The sequence below is a fragment of the Sceloporus occidentalis genome, unplaced genomic scaffold (assembly GCF_023333645.1).
Source record: "Sceloporus occidentalis isolate IW3139 unplaced genomic scaffold, rSceOcc1.0.p SCAF_33, whole genome shotgun sequence".
In the NCBI taxonomy this organism is placed as follows: Eukaryota; Metazoa; Chordata; class Lepidosauria; order Squamata; family Phrynosomatidae; genus Sceloporus; species Sceloporus occidentalis.
Window position 1 is genome coordinate 4,281,883 of NW_028317013.1, and position 18,648 is coordinate 4,300,530.

The following is an 18,648-nucleotide window of genomic DNA, read 5'->3' on the forward strand; positions in this document are numbered from 1 at the left end:
TGTGTGTGAGAGACTACCTGAGTCTGTGTGTGTATGTGTGAGGTTTTTATTTTTTAGTAAGAAAGCCCAGAAGTGGTTATTAAAAAAAGTGAATCCCACTACTGGTTCCATGGTATGTCAACTTCTTTACAAGCAGCAGGGTTAAAATTGTATCATGTACATCCACTTTTTGTTTTTCCCCCCAGTGTATTTATTTATGTTTTATCCTTAATCAATATATCTGCACTAATAAATGTACAGCTGACCTGACCGGCCTCCCAACCTAAAGTGTACAAAAAAGAAATATATATATTAACCCTTTAGGGGTAAAAACAAAAACTTGCACATGCACAAAGACTGCTGCTGCTGATTATTATTATTATTTATTGTTTTATATAACGCTATAAGATTCCGCAGCGCTGTAAGGGTAGACAGGACATAACAATTATTATATAACATAACAAGATGACATACAGAAACAAAAGGTGAGGAGGGCCATGCTCAAATGAGCTCACGATCTTGATTACTCTACAATAGAGCAATAGATTTTTTTTTTAAATGTTTAGGTCACCATTACAATGTCCTATGCCTCTCTCTACCTCAGTCAGAATGAGGCAGAGAGCACTGCAAAGAGCATGCATAGAAATGCCCATTGGCTGCTGCTGCTGCTGATCTACCTGGGTCTACAGGCAGTCCTACTGCTGATCATGGCTATAATTAGCTGTAATTGCTGACAGTGGCGGACAGAGGCGTATATAGGGTATGGCAGCCATGGCACGTGCCATGGGCGCCATCTCAAGGGGGGCGCCGGTGAGCGGCTTTTAAATGCCGCTCACCGGCATTTTTTTTTATTTTTTTTGATGCGGAGGAGAGAGAGGGGCGCCTAGCAACCGCTCAGCGCCCCTCATTCTCCTCCACGAGCCCTCTACCCCCGTCCCGGTGCCGGCATTTCATGCATGAAATACCGGCACCAGCGAGCGGCTTTTAAACACTGATGCGGAGGAGAGAGAGGGGCGCCTAGCAACCGCTCGGCGCCCCTCGTTCTCCCCCGCATAAAAAAAAAAGAAGACAGCGTTTAAAAGCCGCTCGCTGGTGCCCGCTGCTTCACTGCTGGGCGCCGAAATATGACGTCATATTACGGCGCTCAGCAGTGAAGCAGCGGGCACCAGCGAGCGGTGCAGGAAGACAGAAGCATCGTCCTCCCGTCGCTGGACTTCAAGGTGAGAGAGAAAGGGGGGGAGAGAGGGGTTAAAAAGTGATAAGGGAGGGAGGGAGTTAAAAAGTGATGAAGGAAGGAGGGAGGGAGGGAGTTAAAAAGTGATGAGGGAGGGGGTTAAAAAGTGATGAGGGAGGGAGGGGGTTAAAAAGTGATGAGGGAGGGAGGGGGTTAAAAAGTGATAAGGGATGGAGGGAGGGGGTTAAAAAGTGATAAGGGAGAGGGGGTAGATATAAGTAAAGAGTGTGCATTAATGTGTGGATGCATTGAGTGAATGAGGTAGAGCATGAGTTAATGTGTGGATGAGTTGTCTGAATTAAAGTGTGAATTAGTGAGTGACTGTAAAAGTGTTTGTGTATCATAGATGTATAATTGTGGAAGGGCAAAGATGGCACTAGCAGGAGGTTTGAGCCTTGGGGACCAAGATGGCACAGGCAGGGTGTATATGGGACAAAGATGGCACTGGCCGGACTGTTTGGGGACAAAGTTGACTTGTGCTGGGCTATTTGGCGACAAAGATTGCAAATTTTATGTGTGTAATCTGGGCGCTGGTCAGGTTCTATGTGGGCAGTGTGGAAGCCAGGGCTGGCTTTGGGGTGTGCAACCTGTGATGTATGCCTGTAATTTAGGGGGTTTTAAATATACCTTTAATGCCGTGTTTTTATGTGAATTCCAATTGATCTTTACCTGCAAAGCTGGGTTTTTGTGTTATTCTGTAGATCCATATCTGCTATGCTATGTTTCCATACATTATTTATGTGTACCTGCAAATACAGGGTTAATATGTCTTATTCAGTTGATCTATACCTGCGATGCTACGTTTCATATATTATTATTGAATACCTCCAAATACAGGACTTGTATGTCTGATTCTGTTTATTTGATATATACCTTCAGTGCTGAGATCACAAGTGAATTTCAATTGATCTGGGTTTGTGTGTTGATCTATACCCGCTATCGACAGCAGGGACTAATATATATATATATATATATATATATATATATATATATATATATATATATATATATATATATATATATATATATGCAGCAGGGGCTAGTAAATGGGTTTTAGATATTTGGACAGGGGCGCAATTTCAGTGCTTGCCATAGGCGCTATTTTCAGTAGATACGCCTCTGGTGGCGGATGATGTAATATTACGTCTTCAGAGTTAAACTCTGATTCTGCAGGGTCTATAATATTATGTTCTCTGTCCTGGTTAACATCTAATAACCTACGGTTACATCTGGACTTCCCTGATTTCTTGTTTCAGCAAGTTTTCAAATGTATGGGTCAAAAACAATCCTTGAAAAGCTTTGTGGAAGCAGATTTTTTTGATATGGCTGTAAAAAATGGGATTGCAGCCAGACTAGGAAGTGAGTGTAGACAGAAACATGGCCACCCTATTCTTAACTGATGATTCACCCTGTGATGATCCACCAAAGATTTTACAGTTCCATCAGACAATAGGGACATGGGGAAAAGTAGGACAGCGGGGCAGCAAAATTGTCAGGTAAACATCTATGCTGTTTCAACCCTATTCAGAGCAACAACTGAGGAAGCCCATGTAACCATGGGTAAGGAACCAAAAATGTGTCTTTGGGTGCATGTCTTAGGTGTTTATCTCATTGTATTTAATTTTGCTTGTTGTAAAACATCAAGTTTATCATCCTCATCTTGATAATACAGATTGTCTTCTGCCTGTCTATCCATAGTTGACAACATTCATATCATGTCAATCTAGTGACATTCAACATATGGCCAAAGGATTCAAACATTTGTTAAAAAGGCAAACACAATACAGCTCATTGTATACCTAATATTGTATCGTCTGCCCATTGCTCTGTAATGGTTTGTTAAAGTATTAGCAGTGTTGTGCCTCTGATATTGGCAGTAAGCGAGGATCTGGCATCCACTCAGGAAAGATCACAAAGCTATTTTCAGTTATAAATATGACTTACAAAACTGTTTTGCTTAATACCTATATCCTGCACATGGCACTTGATGACAATCAAAAGATAACACTCACGTAATGTCTGCTGAGAGGCCTATTTAATATTTCACTGGTAGCTTCAATTAAGCTAAGTGTTTGTCAGCTGTCATGGTCATGTGCTGCATATACCTAAACTTACATCAGTGGAGTAATAAGGTACAGAGGAATTCGGGCCTCACACAAGGACTGTTTCTCCAAAATCTGTAACCTTATATTCAGGGTAGGCCTGCACAAAGTCTGAGACATAATATATGGCTAATGAGTAACAATTAACAGCACCCAATAGCACTTTGAATTGTTGATGTTAAAAAACAGGTTCTACTACTACAAAAGCAGGTTAAAACTGTTTAATAAACCCTAATAATCTGTCCCCCTCATTAAAGGATGAAAGGGAGAGACATATCCACTTATGGAGGCTTTGCTTAGTAGGCCGGTTGGAGAGGTAAAAGATCTTCCATGTCACCGGCCCATTGCGCATCAGGACATCGGGGACTGCCCCTCGGTTTTGTAGCAGGGGTCTGCTGGCTTAGGCCTGGATACGACATTACCTGTTAGATCTGATAAAACTAGACCTACTTATTTGACTGGTTCCCAAGCAACAACAGTGGCTGGAAAAATGTGATCTGATTGTACCGACAGCATACAACCCAAATATACATACAAAACCCTTTTTTAACCATGTAAATACATTGTCAAAATACATGTAAAAAAATACACGTAAAAACATCTCTGAAGTTTCATCAAAAGCCTCGGTAAAGCGACAAAATAGTAAATAATAAAAAGAAGAAAAAATAAAAGGCGAAAAGAAAACTTATCCAGAGACTGCGGAGAACGGTAGTCCTCGGGAACCGCCATTAACTCAATCATGAGCATCAGAAAAGTAAAAACAGTAAGTAAATAAGTAAAAGATAAACGTTACAAAATGTGTGCCAACAGGTACTGGCACACTGAATAAACTGTCTGATCATAAAATTTACACACAAAAAATACACAAATAAAATACCAATAATAAAAATAAGAAGAAAGCCAACTTGATGATAATGGAGTTCCAGCTCACAAAAGCGAGTACACGAGAAAAGGAAATGGCATGCATACTTCTAAAAATGTATGTTTTTTTAATGTAAATTGTGTTTGTATAGTGTATTATCATTTACTTTCCGTGTGCCTACCTTGCCCTATACTGTGTGCTGTTGAACAGTGAAATGAGGGCTATGTAGTGTTCCCTGTAGATTTTAAAACATGTACAAAAACCTAGGCATGTGGGGTATATCTCTCTGTAATCTCTAGATGCGGCTGGATACATTTTGGTGAGATTCTCTGCAAACAACCCCAAACAAATATGGAAAGTTTGGTAATAAGAAAAAAGAAAAGCAATGGAAATTGACATTACGGCACCCTTTTGCATGGATTGGGGTGACCAACTAGTTGCATGAGTTTTGAGCTGGTGGGCTGCTAAACAGTCCTAGACATAGGCTCCAGAAAATAAAAGTATAAAATTTCAAGATTGTAAAATGGAACAGGCATGTTCCATTTTGTGCTCTGCAACTTCCAAAAAACATACAAAATCCTATGCATGTTGGGTTTTTTCAAATTCAAGACACTTTTATTTTAGCAACTTAACTAGGTATTATTGGCATAGTAAAATATTAGAAATTCATTGTTTGTTTTTTTCTTTCAAAAATGTTTATTATGTTAATGTACTATTAATACTAAATGTTGGAAACCTCTATCTGTCATTAAAAAACATTATACTGTATAATTTGTGTGGTTGCATGAAAAATTAAATCGTGATCAAGGAGATGTGTAATAATGCTAAAAAAAGTCTCAGATTTTTGGACAAAAAACACCCTCTGTAAATAAGGGGTTAAATGTTGTAAACTATCGAATTAGTATTTCTGAAGATTGTCCTACCTTTCCATCTATGATACTTTTCCAAGCTAGCTTTTGTTCTGTGTATTTCCCTTCCTTCTTCATAATGTTCCCATAACTCCGCTATGTAACTTATTGTTTTGGGGCATACTGCTGCCCAAAATCAGGGGCTTTATAAAACGATTAAATAGATTTTAACCTTCGGCGTCCCACTTGAGGGACCCATGCATCTTCAAAGTAGCCAGAGTGTGTGAACTAAAATTACCGAATTTAGTGACAAATCTCTCACAGGGCCGGCCCAAGGCAAAATGCCGCCTGGGGCGAATTTTAAAATGCCGCCCCCCCCTTATCTACCCTTCCTCTCCCTCCGTCCCTGCCCCCCCATTATCTACCCTCCCCCCCCATTATCTACCCTTCCCCCCCCTTATCTACCCTTCCTCTCCCTCCGTCCCTGCTGCCCCCCCCATTATCTACCCTTCCCCCCCCCCCCCGTACTTACCTTTCAGAAGTCCTGCGGCGAGTCTCCCTGTTCGGTCTCGGTGCCGGCTTGTAATGCTGAGCGCCGGAAATGAGGTCATCTTCCGCCACTCAGCATTACAAGCCGGCACCGAGATAGAACAGGGAGACTCGCTGCAGAGGAGAGAGGGGCGTCGAGCGGGTACTGACAGCTTGGTAAGCGAAAACCACTCGGCGCCCCTTTCTCTCTCTTTCGCTTTAAAAAAAAAAAGGGCTTGGGGCAAAGTGCCGCCCCTTCAAAAGTGCCGCCTGGAGCGGTTGCCCCACTCGGCTCCATTGTCGGGCCGGCCCTGATCTCTCAGTTATTTAAATATTCCAGTGCGCACACATGATGACAGGATTCGAAAGACTCTCGCTGTGAAACTTAGAATGACTTTTTGATGTTTGATTCATGTAACTTATATTAATAACTTTTAAAATTTGTCACCATCAATCTACTGGACATCTTTCCAATACACAAAGTTGCTAAACTCAGGGAGATTAATGTATATCCCTGCTTTCTTAGACGGTTCATAGATTAAGTTCAATAAATTTCCAGTTACATATGTGACGTTAGTTTGCAGCTGCTGCTGGTGTGGTATTAGATTATGATGTGATAGTTATCCAAACAATGCATCGTGGTTGACTCTTTCTCTTATTCCGTGAGGCTAAGCTGCCGCTGATTTCCATTCATCTCTATTTTCCTTTGTGATGACCCATCGCAGACAGGAATCTAGTGTAAATGGGAACGTGTGCTTTATAAGATTAAAAGTATGGAAATATCTGCCACAACTGTGAAGCCAAGTCTTTGCTCTTAACCCACAAGCACAACAGGTTTTTAAAATGATATGTAACCGGTAATGGCTTTATATTTGATTATGTGTTAAGAATACATTTGATGGAAAAAAATGAAAACATTTGTTGTTGTTGTCATTTTTCTTATTTACTTTAACATTTACATTTTCCAGCTCTAGCATTACATCTGCCTCCACCAAAAGGTGTCTCGGGGGCATTTCCTCACTTTTTCTCAAAACTTTCTCCCATTTCCATGAAAAATCTATTATGGTCCTACTGCTAGTTAAGAAGTTTTAACCAATTTCCATTTTTTATTATTATTGAAAAGATCATTAACTTTGAAAAATGCCTAATAAACAGTTAATTCCACTCAAATATAAATGCCAAACTTAATCCAATATAAATGGATTACTGTCTTAATAATTAGTTATTTATAGCATCCATTCAATATTACATGAGAAATAAACCACTTTCTTGAGTGATTGATCAATGGATTGATTATTCTGATTTCCACCTTTTTTATTACTGCTTCATTGCATGTTTTATAAAACGTAGCAAAAAATGTCGTTATCACACAAATATTTCAACATAGATTATTTAAATCAATTTAAACATAAATATAATTATATATATATATATATACATATACATACAAACACACAAATATATACAGTATATACACAACATAATACAACAATTTATTTATTCAAAAACTCATGAGTGCCTTTAAAAAATAACAAAAAAAAAAAACAGTTGAGGTGTCTGCACGACCTGAAGTACACAGATAATTATGGAAACAATATGAACATATCCATAGTGAGTTAATACACAGTACATAGTTGTTAGTATCTTAACCTTACCATTGTAGTGGCATATAGATTAATGTCGTGTGATAGAAATTACTAACTATATGCAATCATATCACACATGTTACATATACTAATGGAAGCAGATTTGGGTGATCCACTGTGGATGAAAATCAGTTCACACACGGCCTAGTTCCATTCTATTGAACTAAAGAACGTTCAATATGAGCAAGGAAAATATCTAAATATGTTGTTCATATTCAGTGGACACATCTCATAATGTGCAGCATTTTTAAATAATGTCTTTAATGAGTAATACTGATATTTGAAACAACATAGTTCTAGTCAGCTGTAGTATATCATCTGGGATAGAATTATCCAAAACAAAACAGTTATAAAGAACTCATCCATGTATACTATTATGAATAAAGTTCAGTGTTATTTACTTTAACCAGCATAGGGAATAACACGCACAGCATGTCACATTGTACTATAATTTATGAGAAAATGCACTCCATTTATTAAAGATGTAAAGCTCTGTTTGCTGACCACTCTAATGCACTTGACAATTCAATGCAAACTCCAGGAGCAGATTATTAATTGAGCCTGAAATGCTGTCAAGTTAAGTTGAAAGCTGTCAAAAAATTGAAATTGCCTTATGTAGAGTTGCCTTTATTAGTTGCTGTGCACTGCCAAAAGTCTGCAGCAGTTGGGTTTATAAGTTAACGTTAAAGTTAAACTTGCTGTCAAATTTTAAAGTCTACTTTCTTAATTTAGAGTACCTCTTTTACTAGGTTGGCTAGTAGTTGATCTTAGTTTGTCAACTGCCAAGTTGCCTCACCCCACTTCATGTTTTGTGAATTGATGAGTTGATTTGCAACTCATCATGACCTAGGATTCTAGTTGGGCAACTTGATTGGAAACTGATGATGTTGTCAGCCGATCAGTGAGAGTTATTACTCTGCGTAAGCCTTCTGAGCATACATGGAAACATTCTAGGGTAGGCTACCAGACAGGGAAGGGCTGGCATGCTCTGGCCAGGGGCCTAATTAGAAACTACAGGGTCCTAGTGCAAAAATCACCCTGGGGCCCCCGACTTCACAAGTAACATGTCAAACATTCCCACAAACAGTTGGGAATGCCACCTTTGCCCCAAAACAGTTTGTCTGGGCTATTTTCTCCCAAAACATCCTGTTTTTGCCATATTTTCCCACAAACAGTCTGCCCTTGTCATCTTTGCCAGCAAACAGGTTGTCAGGGCCACCAAACAGCCTGCCTGTGCCATCTTTGCCCCTAAACAATTATACATGCATGCTAACATAAAATTTACACATCCATGCTCACACACAAACACTTAACACATACATACATTCTCATTCTAACATACCTTCATTCATTTCATTCATACTCCCTCCCTATCACACCCCCTCACTCGAAACTTACCTCTCTTGCGCTCAAACGCTGTGGGGGAAGCCTCGCATTTAGTACATGGTCACGTAATATAACCATGCTGCTTTCCTGTCCAAGATTGTTCACAAAGGGCTCAGTAACACACCTTACACACCATGACCATAACATACATGGCCCACTGAGAAGCACATTGAATGCTTAAACAATAAATATTATTTCCACAAAAAGTGCTACATGGGAAATTGGGTGAACATTCCATATAACTCATTAACCTCAGAGTTATTCATTTGTTTGCTTCTTAAGAAATAAACTGTATACAAGAGGATTAAAACATTTGTGTTTTGGCAAAGTATAGCAGTAATAGAAGCAGATTTATTGGTCAAACATTTTAGACAAATAGAGATTTTTACATTTCCATACAACATTAAAAAACGTGTATGTTTTTATATGACAGCTCAAAAAAAGAAAAATAGTTTCTAAATGTATCGGGATTTTTCTAAACCAACTGTAAGAAAAAATATTCTATACAAGTACTAAGGACCTGATGCACTAAAATATGTTGTTTTCTGAGTTTTCTATGCATTGATTCAACTCAGCCGTAACATTACTATTCGCCAGCAAGTTCAAAAGTATCCTTTCAGCAGTAGAAATAAGAACCAGGTACTAAAAATTAGCAACCAGAAGAAATATACCATCAACTCAACTCTGCTCTCAGCCCCTACCCCATATACTGAACTCCATTTTATTCAATATCCATTAGTTGAAGCCAGGCGATGTTTAATAAAATGGTCTCCAAAAATCTTTTTTGAATCAATCATAAATGTCTTATGGTGCATGTATGAGGATAGTGGGGACTATGTTACCCTTAAACTTAGAACCATCACCCAAACCTCCGAAAAACTCCCCCATCCGAAACCCCCGAAAAGAACTGGACAAGAGACATGAGTTGGTATAAATCAGTATTTTATTAGCACCAAAAGATAACCTAACATAAATAACTAATCCTTGACAGCCATACAATAAATGGACTCTACATTGTTACAATGATGACTATAAACATTAAGAAGGTAAAGTGCAGCGCTCAGGTGGGCATGACGCCAATGTGCATAACGCGTTTCGCCCAATCAGGCTTCCTCAGATGCATGTTAACCCCTCCTCTCCATCCTCTTTATGTAGTCAGCTACGTTAGGTGTATCCAGTACGACTTGTCGTTTCTTAATTAGAATCCAATTTTGTTAACAAAACTGAAGGGAACTCTTTTATTAGAGGTTGTGGATACCCCAAACAGCGGAGATCACATTGAATTTTCTGAGACTCTACATTGTGCAACTAGCATCTACCCCGGGTTTCTTCCCTATCCACAGATCTGCCATGATAAATAAAAGGACCGCTACCCATAGCTTCTCTTTTGTACCTACCAGCCACAGAGCGGTAATGAAAGTTTTAGACAAATTATATACAATAGTGTCTCAGTAGCGCTCACAAAGATTGTCAGCTGTTTAGGGCAACCTTGAGGCACTAAAGCAAAGCCTGGGATCCCCCGGTCAGATTTAAAGCCATGAAAATCATTTTTATGCAGAAAAGGTTTAAACGATTAATCTTATTGTCACATTGTTACCAATGCCTAGTATAAACTACTCCTTTAAGCTACTGTGGCTCACAGGCAAGAACGTCTCCTACCCATATGTCCTGATGATTTAACTAAACTAACATAAGCCTTTAAATCCCCTATAGTTTTTAAACTCTTGTACATAAATCTAATACAAAAATAACTTGGAATTCTATAACAATATGACACATATATGTTTTCCTTAAGAAAATTTGTTTCAAGTATTTTTTACATTACTTTATTACATTATTTGGCTTATATTACAAAATAACTAATTGTACCGTAGACACAAGGCTGAAAAAAAGTCAGTTAAACCCTATAATCTGAAACATTCAGACATCCACGATGATATTACATGAGCTGATAAAATCATCTATAACGCTATTACTCATAGCTTTATTAGGGCCAAGGAATAATGGCTGTAAAATAACTGTGTTATGATAAACGGTTAAAGAATCTCTTATGGAATCAATTAGAAACCAAAATTAGACATGAATGCAAAACAGTGGCAATTTTTTTAAAGCAGTATGTATACGCGGTAGTCAGTATAAATCTGCACTTATTTCCATAGATGTTCGGTCTTACAAAAAGAGAGAAAATGCATATTGTTTCTAGTGACTTATCGAGGAATAATTTAATTTTACATCTTGTCTAATCCTTTTTAATGGGTACCCGTTGTACAGCACTGCAGAATATTATGGCAGTATATAAAACAATAAATAATAATAATTAGAAACACTAATATATAAGCCATTTTTTTGCTAAAGGAAACTGCCACCTTAACAGTTAAAAGTTAAAATGCCTAATGTTTCCAATTTAAAGTCTCACTTAGGTGAAGCTGCATATATTTGAATACGCATTCACATAATGCATAACTGCAAACTTCCCAGTGAAGGCTTCCCAGAGCTCTCCCTCTTCTGGGGATGTGACTTTGTGTATGAGCCAGGCTATTTGTGTGTGGGGTTCGGGCTAGGTGTACATAGGGGTGAAGCTAGTCACAGAAAAGGGAACGGACAAACAAGTAGGGAGTGAATGGTATCAGGGTGGAAAGTACTCATGGCCAAACACACTGACCCAGAGGCCCACTATTTGGACTGAAATCCCAAGGTATGAATATGGGTCATCTTACAGTTTACACAGTACATGCCCTGCCTTGGCTAATGTCCCCGAAGGCCCAATAAATAATTGTAAAAACAGATCTGCATTTCAGACATGCCATTATTTCAAGACAAACTTTGAAGGATGAACGCACTTCATTAAGTCTGACATCATTAAATTGGTTTTCATTAAGTCTGACATCATGCTTGGGTTTCTAAGGAGACAATGTTTTGGATCTTATAAATTACAGTTTGGGTCTGTAAGGTACAATATGAATATATTGGGGAAATTGACTCTGAGCACAATAAGCTGACAGAGGGCATGGTGTTAGGTATCTTTTGTAAATTGTTTTACTTTTTGGGGTTGAGTCACTAAAAGCTGAGTAGTTTTAGAGTAATCCCAGCCGGAACAGCTCAAGTTAGTGGCAGTCAGTACAGATTCACCATTTACAAACATCGATTACTTCACTCAACTTGCTGCCCAGGAAAAAAAACTGAGAAAAAAGCTTGGAATGCCCTAGACTCTTATTGAGCTATCACTCAATGCCCTTTCCTCACATTTTTTTGGTATAGTCAAGTACTAATTTACTGACATATCTTCTCCAAGATATGGCGGTATGGCAATATATTATATTCATGGGGACCATGCTCTCTGATAAATCCCCAAAGTCAGCACCCCTTTCCTTGAAATAGTAGTCGATTGGTAATACACAACGTAAACACCATTCTGCAACAAAGACCGAATAATATATTTACATTTTTAAAGTTCTATCTGATAATTGCTTGGGAGAATTCTAGGAGATCAAGTGCCTGTTTTTGTCTATCAAGGAATACAGTCCACAATTTATGTTCTTCATAAATAAGATGAAGTTCCCTTTAAATGATAATACCGAGGCAGCCTTTGGGTTGTGAAACAATATCCAGAAATAGACATTCAGAGCTAAATCTCATTGCAGGACAATTGCTCGCATCTTTCAACGGGGCAAGTAAAATGTTAGATTATCTCAATCATTAGGCAGTGTCTAAAGGCTGAGCAGAAGGCCACAGAGGATTACATACACATTCATTCATGTTTGACCCCAAGTGGATCACCAAAATGGCATTCTCCATAGCTGTCTACCATTTAGCTAGTCTGCTGAACATTTCTGGAATGCAAAGACAATAGATAAAAAAAACTACATACGGGCATGCTGTGTTAACCTCTTCATTGACATCTCCCTTTCATCAGTTTTCGTCAGCTTTATAATATATAGAGGTTAGTGTTACCTAATAATGATAAATATTTATAATGATGAACAAGTGTACTGTTTGTAGTTCTTACAAGACTTTCAGACCTACTAAAAGGCTTAGTTATTCTTTTTTAATTATTTTGGTAACCATCATACTTTTTTTTTTTTATTATCTGTTGATAAAACAGGACGATAGTGATGGTCAGGTAGAGATATCACCTATCTATCTATCTATCTATCTATCTATCTATCTATCTATCAATCTATCTATCTATCTATCTATCTATCTATCTATAAAATGCAATATAGGAATGTAGAACATATCTAGGTATATAGAATATATATATATATATATATATATATATATAAGAAACTGAAAAAAGTATTTTTTCTTGCATTGTACATATACTGTATGTACAAAGAAGCCAAATTGGTCAAATTCCTTTGCTTATTACTGTGCTTTCTCAGTTTATACTTACGGTTAAGTTTTTCCCCCCACATTTCAAGTGTTTGGTGACTAGTAGACATTCCAAGAGTTTTAGCTAGTTTAAAAATCCACTTAAACTGTATTAGATTCAGATGTGAAAATGTACACGACTGTGGTTGTGGTTAAAACCATTTGTCCATATGGAGTCAGGCTGATTAGTACCTTCCACACTGTAAATCATTAAGCAGATTACAAGTATAACAAGAGGAAGGAAGCTTTTTGCATTATTAAGATAATTGAATAAAGAATGATTGTATTTATTTTGGAAATGTCTAGTGGAGGACGTCTTTAGTTTAGTGATGGAGAGTACTTCTCACCCACCACTGCCACCACATTCAAACTGCCAGTACCAGAAGCGGGGCACTAAATTATGTGAATCCGTGATCCCTTCTCCCTACTGGTGTATACGTAAAGTGAATTTATCATCCATAAACCTCAATACATGGGTTCATTAAGAATACCGAACTGTAAACATTCAGATTTTGCGACAGGACTTTCATATCACTAAGGAAAATGTATGTGTACAGGAGAACAGAATGACTGACATCCTTCCTGTATCCCTATGATATACATTACAGTAAAGGTTACCATATGTGCATATAGAACATGACCATGCATCCTATATAACCATACCTGGGAAATCTCTGGGTCGCAGAAGCAGCGTTTAGACACCCCCTCCATTGTGATTTTCCCCTCTCGCCCCAATTTAATATAAAGGGGTTGGGGCTAGCCCTGCCTACAATGTTGCTGACCCTGACCACAGATCTTCCTTTCAATGCTTTGTCACACTATTGATGGTAAAAAGCCGGGATATGATGTCATATCCTGGTACTCAACCAGCGACGGAGGTATACTGATGAAGAAACTATCAATGTCATCCATGCTTACAACAGCACTAGAATGAAAACTGGAAGACAAAATGAAGCATTAACGGAGAAGCAGAGGGGTTGGCATGAATGGAATAAAAGTTCTACAAGTAATCTTTTTATTACATTCTAGCTGGTTTTGTATTACATTGTAAAATATTTAAAAGCAAACCTCAATTGAAACCCGTTATTCCAGTTAAAAAGCCTAATCTTCAGCTTCAAATTAGGTGTATAGCATAACATATTTGCCTTATGAAAAAGTACTATTTCACAAACACTTCTTCAATGCAGAAGTTTTACCTCTCATTAAAAAACTTCGAGGAGAAATAAAGAGTACTGATTGGAAGGACACGAATGGGTTAAAAGTTTTGCTTCATAAATATTAGTATTCAGAGGTCTGAAAACAGTTGAATGAGCAAGCATCTTGAAGTGTAGATTCATAAAAAAATAAACTAAATGTGATTTATTGCTTAAGGCGTGCAAGCAGATAATGCCATATGGTAATTATATCACACAAGTAAAACGACGGGTGTGGCATTAGTTTAATAAACAATTAGGAACTTTACAACGTGTGTTTTACTCGGGGTCCTATAATAGTTTATGTGAACTGAGACAATCTGTTAAAATAGTACTTTTATTATTTTTTTTTTACAGAGTTATTTTTTTTTATAGATTATAAATACAGTTGTTAGTGCTCTTAATGTTCAGACAAAGTGGTTAGACAACCGATATCCCTCCAGCTGTTTCGTATGCCTGGGCATCATAGGGCGAAACATTTCTTTTCACAAATTAGGCAATGAAATCCCATGGATTTGATACATGTAGCAGCACTTTTTTTTTTTTTTTACCAACGTTTAATTTGCGAGGGAATCGACAGGACCCAAAATCCTCCAATTCCTCCAATGAATGGCGAACACAATCTAACTGAAATGCTTTGCTCTGACATGTCAGAAAATCTCTCCAAATCATGTTATTCTTTCAGGATCTTATCAGAGGATCTTAGCAGACACTTAAAAAAAATATATATTTTTTTTATTTAAAATATCAAAATATTGTTCTTACATCTAACATTCCCATATTGTTAACACTGTTATTGTAGGGCTGTTGGGTAGCCTTTTCACATTACAGCAAACATATCTTTGTTTATCTGTGTTTATCTCTAAAGGAAAACAGGATCATTTATCATGGCCCCAACAATACTTATTTGTGTCATAAACACATAAGCAGTGATAAAACTATTTATTTTAATCCGTGCCTTTGAATACTGAGTATAATGACTTAATATGCTTCATTTAACCACAGTCCATTGTGACCTTGTGTAATCTAAAGCGGTATACTGATTTCAGTACAAGGCTAAACAAAGAAATAAATAAATTAATTTATTGTTTGTAGATGAATAAACTGTGGCAAGCTCGTTAGAAAACATAACAGCCTAAGTGCAAGCTTGGAAGCTGAGTGAATGTGAACAGAACGGGTCATTCATTGAGGGAATTTATTATAAAACCTCTCTTTGCACTCTGTATGCATTGTGTTATTAGTAGGAACAGGGCGATAGAAGCTGGGGTGGCTTTAGGTGAAAACATTTTGGAACCGCCATCTTTAAAAGACTTAGAAGAAGCCGCATAAAAATATTTTAGTAATTTAAAATGCATTTAAAAAGGTTAAAAAGCACTTACCTAAGGGAGAAGCTGCAGCTCCAGATCTACAATTCCAAATGCCCTATGTGGCTGTTATTAATACTTTAGTTAAATCCCCTTTGTGCATTTGTAAAAAGGGACACCACAGGTACCTCTAAGCCTTAGCCTAAGGTATCATATGCATTACAGTGCATATGGATGGTTGGGTGTCTCTTTAAGAACTGATCAAAATACCGTATTTGCTCGATTATAAGACGACCCTGATTATAAGACGACCCCCCAAAATCTGAATATTAACTTAGGAAAAAAAGAAAAAGCCTGAATATAAGACGACCCTAAAGGAAAAAAGTTTTACCAGTAAATGTTAATTCATGTAAACTATTTTTTTTAATAAAAGCTATGATTGAGAAAAATATTTTTTTTGTTTTTATTTCTTGTATTTTCCAACCTGTCCCCCAGTTACGCACATCTGCCCCCAGGCTTGCCACTCCAATATGGCACTGTGGCCCATGATATGCCTTTTAACCCTCTATATGCCACTGTGCCCCATGGTATGCCTTTTGACCCCCTATGTGCCACTCTGCCTCCAGAAATGCCTTATACCCCTATATGCCACTCTGCCTCCAGAAATGCCTTATACCCCTATATCCCATTCTGGCATTTAGGGGGTTAAAATGCATATTATGGGGCAGAGTGGCATATAGGGAGGTATAAGGCATTTCAGGAGGCAGAGTGGCATTAAGGGAGTTAAAAGGCATTGTATAGAGCACTCTGCCTCCAGAAATGCCTTATACCCCTATATGCCACTCTGGCATTTAGGGGGTTAAAATGCATATTATGGGGCAGAGTGGCATATAGGTGTATAAGGCATTTCAGGAGGCAGAGTGCTCTATTAAATGCCCCCTTAACGCCACTCCAGAAATGCCCTATGCCCCCATTTAACACACACACACACACACACACACACACACACACACCCTATACCCCCATTTAACTAACACACACACACACACACACACTCTCCCCTCCCCTCCCCTCTCAGCCCTCTCTTACCGGTGCTTCCAGCCGGGGCAGCGGGTTGACGTCGCCTTCTGCTGCAGCCGGAAGGAGGTGGAGTTGGCAGCGGGGGTTTGTATCCGTCCGTCGCGTATACTTTCCCCGGCTGTCAGAGATCAGAGTTCCCCGCACCGGTGCGGGGAACTCTGATCTCTGACAGTCGGGGAAGGTTTGCGCGACGGACGCAGACAACCCCCGCTGCTAGCCACACCTCCTTCCGGCTGCAGCGGACGTTGTCTACGCGGATCGCGTAGACGTCAACCCGCTGCCCCGGCAATACAGCAGGAAGCACCGGTAAGTGTGTGTATGATGGGGGGGGGGGGTGAGACAGGAGGATCCAGGTCCCCTGCAGCGGTGCGGGGGATCTGGATCTTAGTCTCCTAATCAGACTCTGTTTGAGGTCTGATTAGAAGACGACCCCGATTAGAAGACGAGGGGTATTTTTCAGAGCATTTGCTCTGAAAAAAACCTCGTCTTATAATCGAGCAAATACGGTAGTTAACGATACACAAAAAAAGGATAATTATGATCACAAGTTTGTTAATGGGAAAGCTACATTATGAATTGGAATATGTGTCTCACCCCTACCACATCTTCTGACCAATATGGCCAAAGGGAGCTGATTAATCTGCACCACCACTAGACAATAGTATGTTAGAGCCAGTGGCGTCAGCAGGGGGGGGCCAGAGGGGGCCATGGCCCCCCCTAAATCATGCTGTGCCCCCCGGTGTGCCCCCCCAATTGAAACGCCGTCTTTTTTTTTTTTTTTTTATAGATCCGGAGGAGAGAGAGAGGCGCCGAGCGGTCGCTGAGGAATAAGTTCTCAGCGACCGTTCGGCGCCTCTCACTCTTTTCCGCGACCGCGAGGCCTCTGCCTTGGTCGCAGTGCCGGCATTTCAAGCCGAGCGCCGGTATATGATGTCATATCCGGCGCTCAGCAATGAAGCCGCGCACACTGCGGCAGAACCAGGAAGACAGAGACCTCGCGATCCCGCCGCTGGACTTCTACAAGCCCAAGGTAAGTGAACTTCAAAGGGGGGGGGAGGAGGGTAGAGAGTGAAAAGAGGTAGATAGGAAGTGAGAAGAGGTAGATAGGGATACATTGGGAGGGAGAGAGGGGGTAGATAGGATAGATTGGGAGGGAGAGGGGGCAGTGGCGTCGGCAGGGGGGGCCAGAGGGGGCCATGGCCCCCCCTAAATCATGCTGTGCCCCCCGGTGTGCCCCCCCAATTGAAACGCCGTCTTTTTTTTTTTTTTTTTATAGATCCGGAGGAGAGAGAGAGGCGCCGAGCGGTCGCTGAGGAATAAGTTCTCAGCGACCGTTCGGCGCCTCTCACTCTTTTCCGCGACCGCGAGGCCTCTGCCTTGGTCGCAGTGCCGGCATTTCAAGCCGAGCGCCGGTATATGATGTCATATCCGGCGCTCAGCAATGAAGCCGCGCACACTGCGGCAGAACCAGGAAGACAGAGACCTCGCGATCCCGCCGCTGGACTTCTACAAGCCCAAGGTAAGTGAACTTCAAAGGGGGGGGGAGGAGGGTAGAGAGTGAAAAGAGGTAGATAGGAAGTGAGAAGAGGTAGATAGGGATACATTGGGAGGGAGAGAGGGGGTAGATAGGATAGATTGGGAGGGAGAGGGGGTAGTTAGGATAGATTGGGAGGGAGAGGGGGTAGTTAGGATAGATTGGGAGGGAGAGGGGGTAGTTAGGATAGATTGGGAGGGAGAGGGGGTAGTTAGGATAGTTTGGGAGGGAGAGGGAGATATTAACATATATTGGCAGCAGGGGCTAATATTAATATTAATTGGCAGCAGGGTCTAGTATTTATATTCATATTGGCAGCAGGGTCTAGTATTTATATATATATCGGCAGCAGGGGCTAATATTAATATATATTGGCTGCAGGGGCTAAGTTTATATATATATTGGCTGCAGGGACTAATAATATATATTGGCAGTAGGGGCTAATATTAATATATACTGGTAGCAGGATCAAATATTAATATACATCGGCAGCAGGGTATAATTTTTATGTATATCGGCAGCAGGGTATAATATAAGTATATATCCGCAGCAGGGGCTAATATCAATATATATCCGCAGCA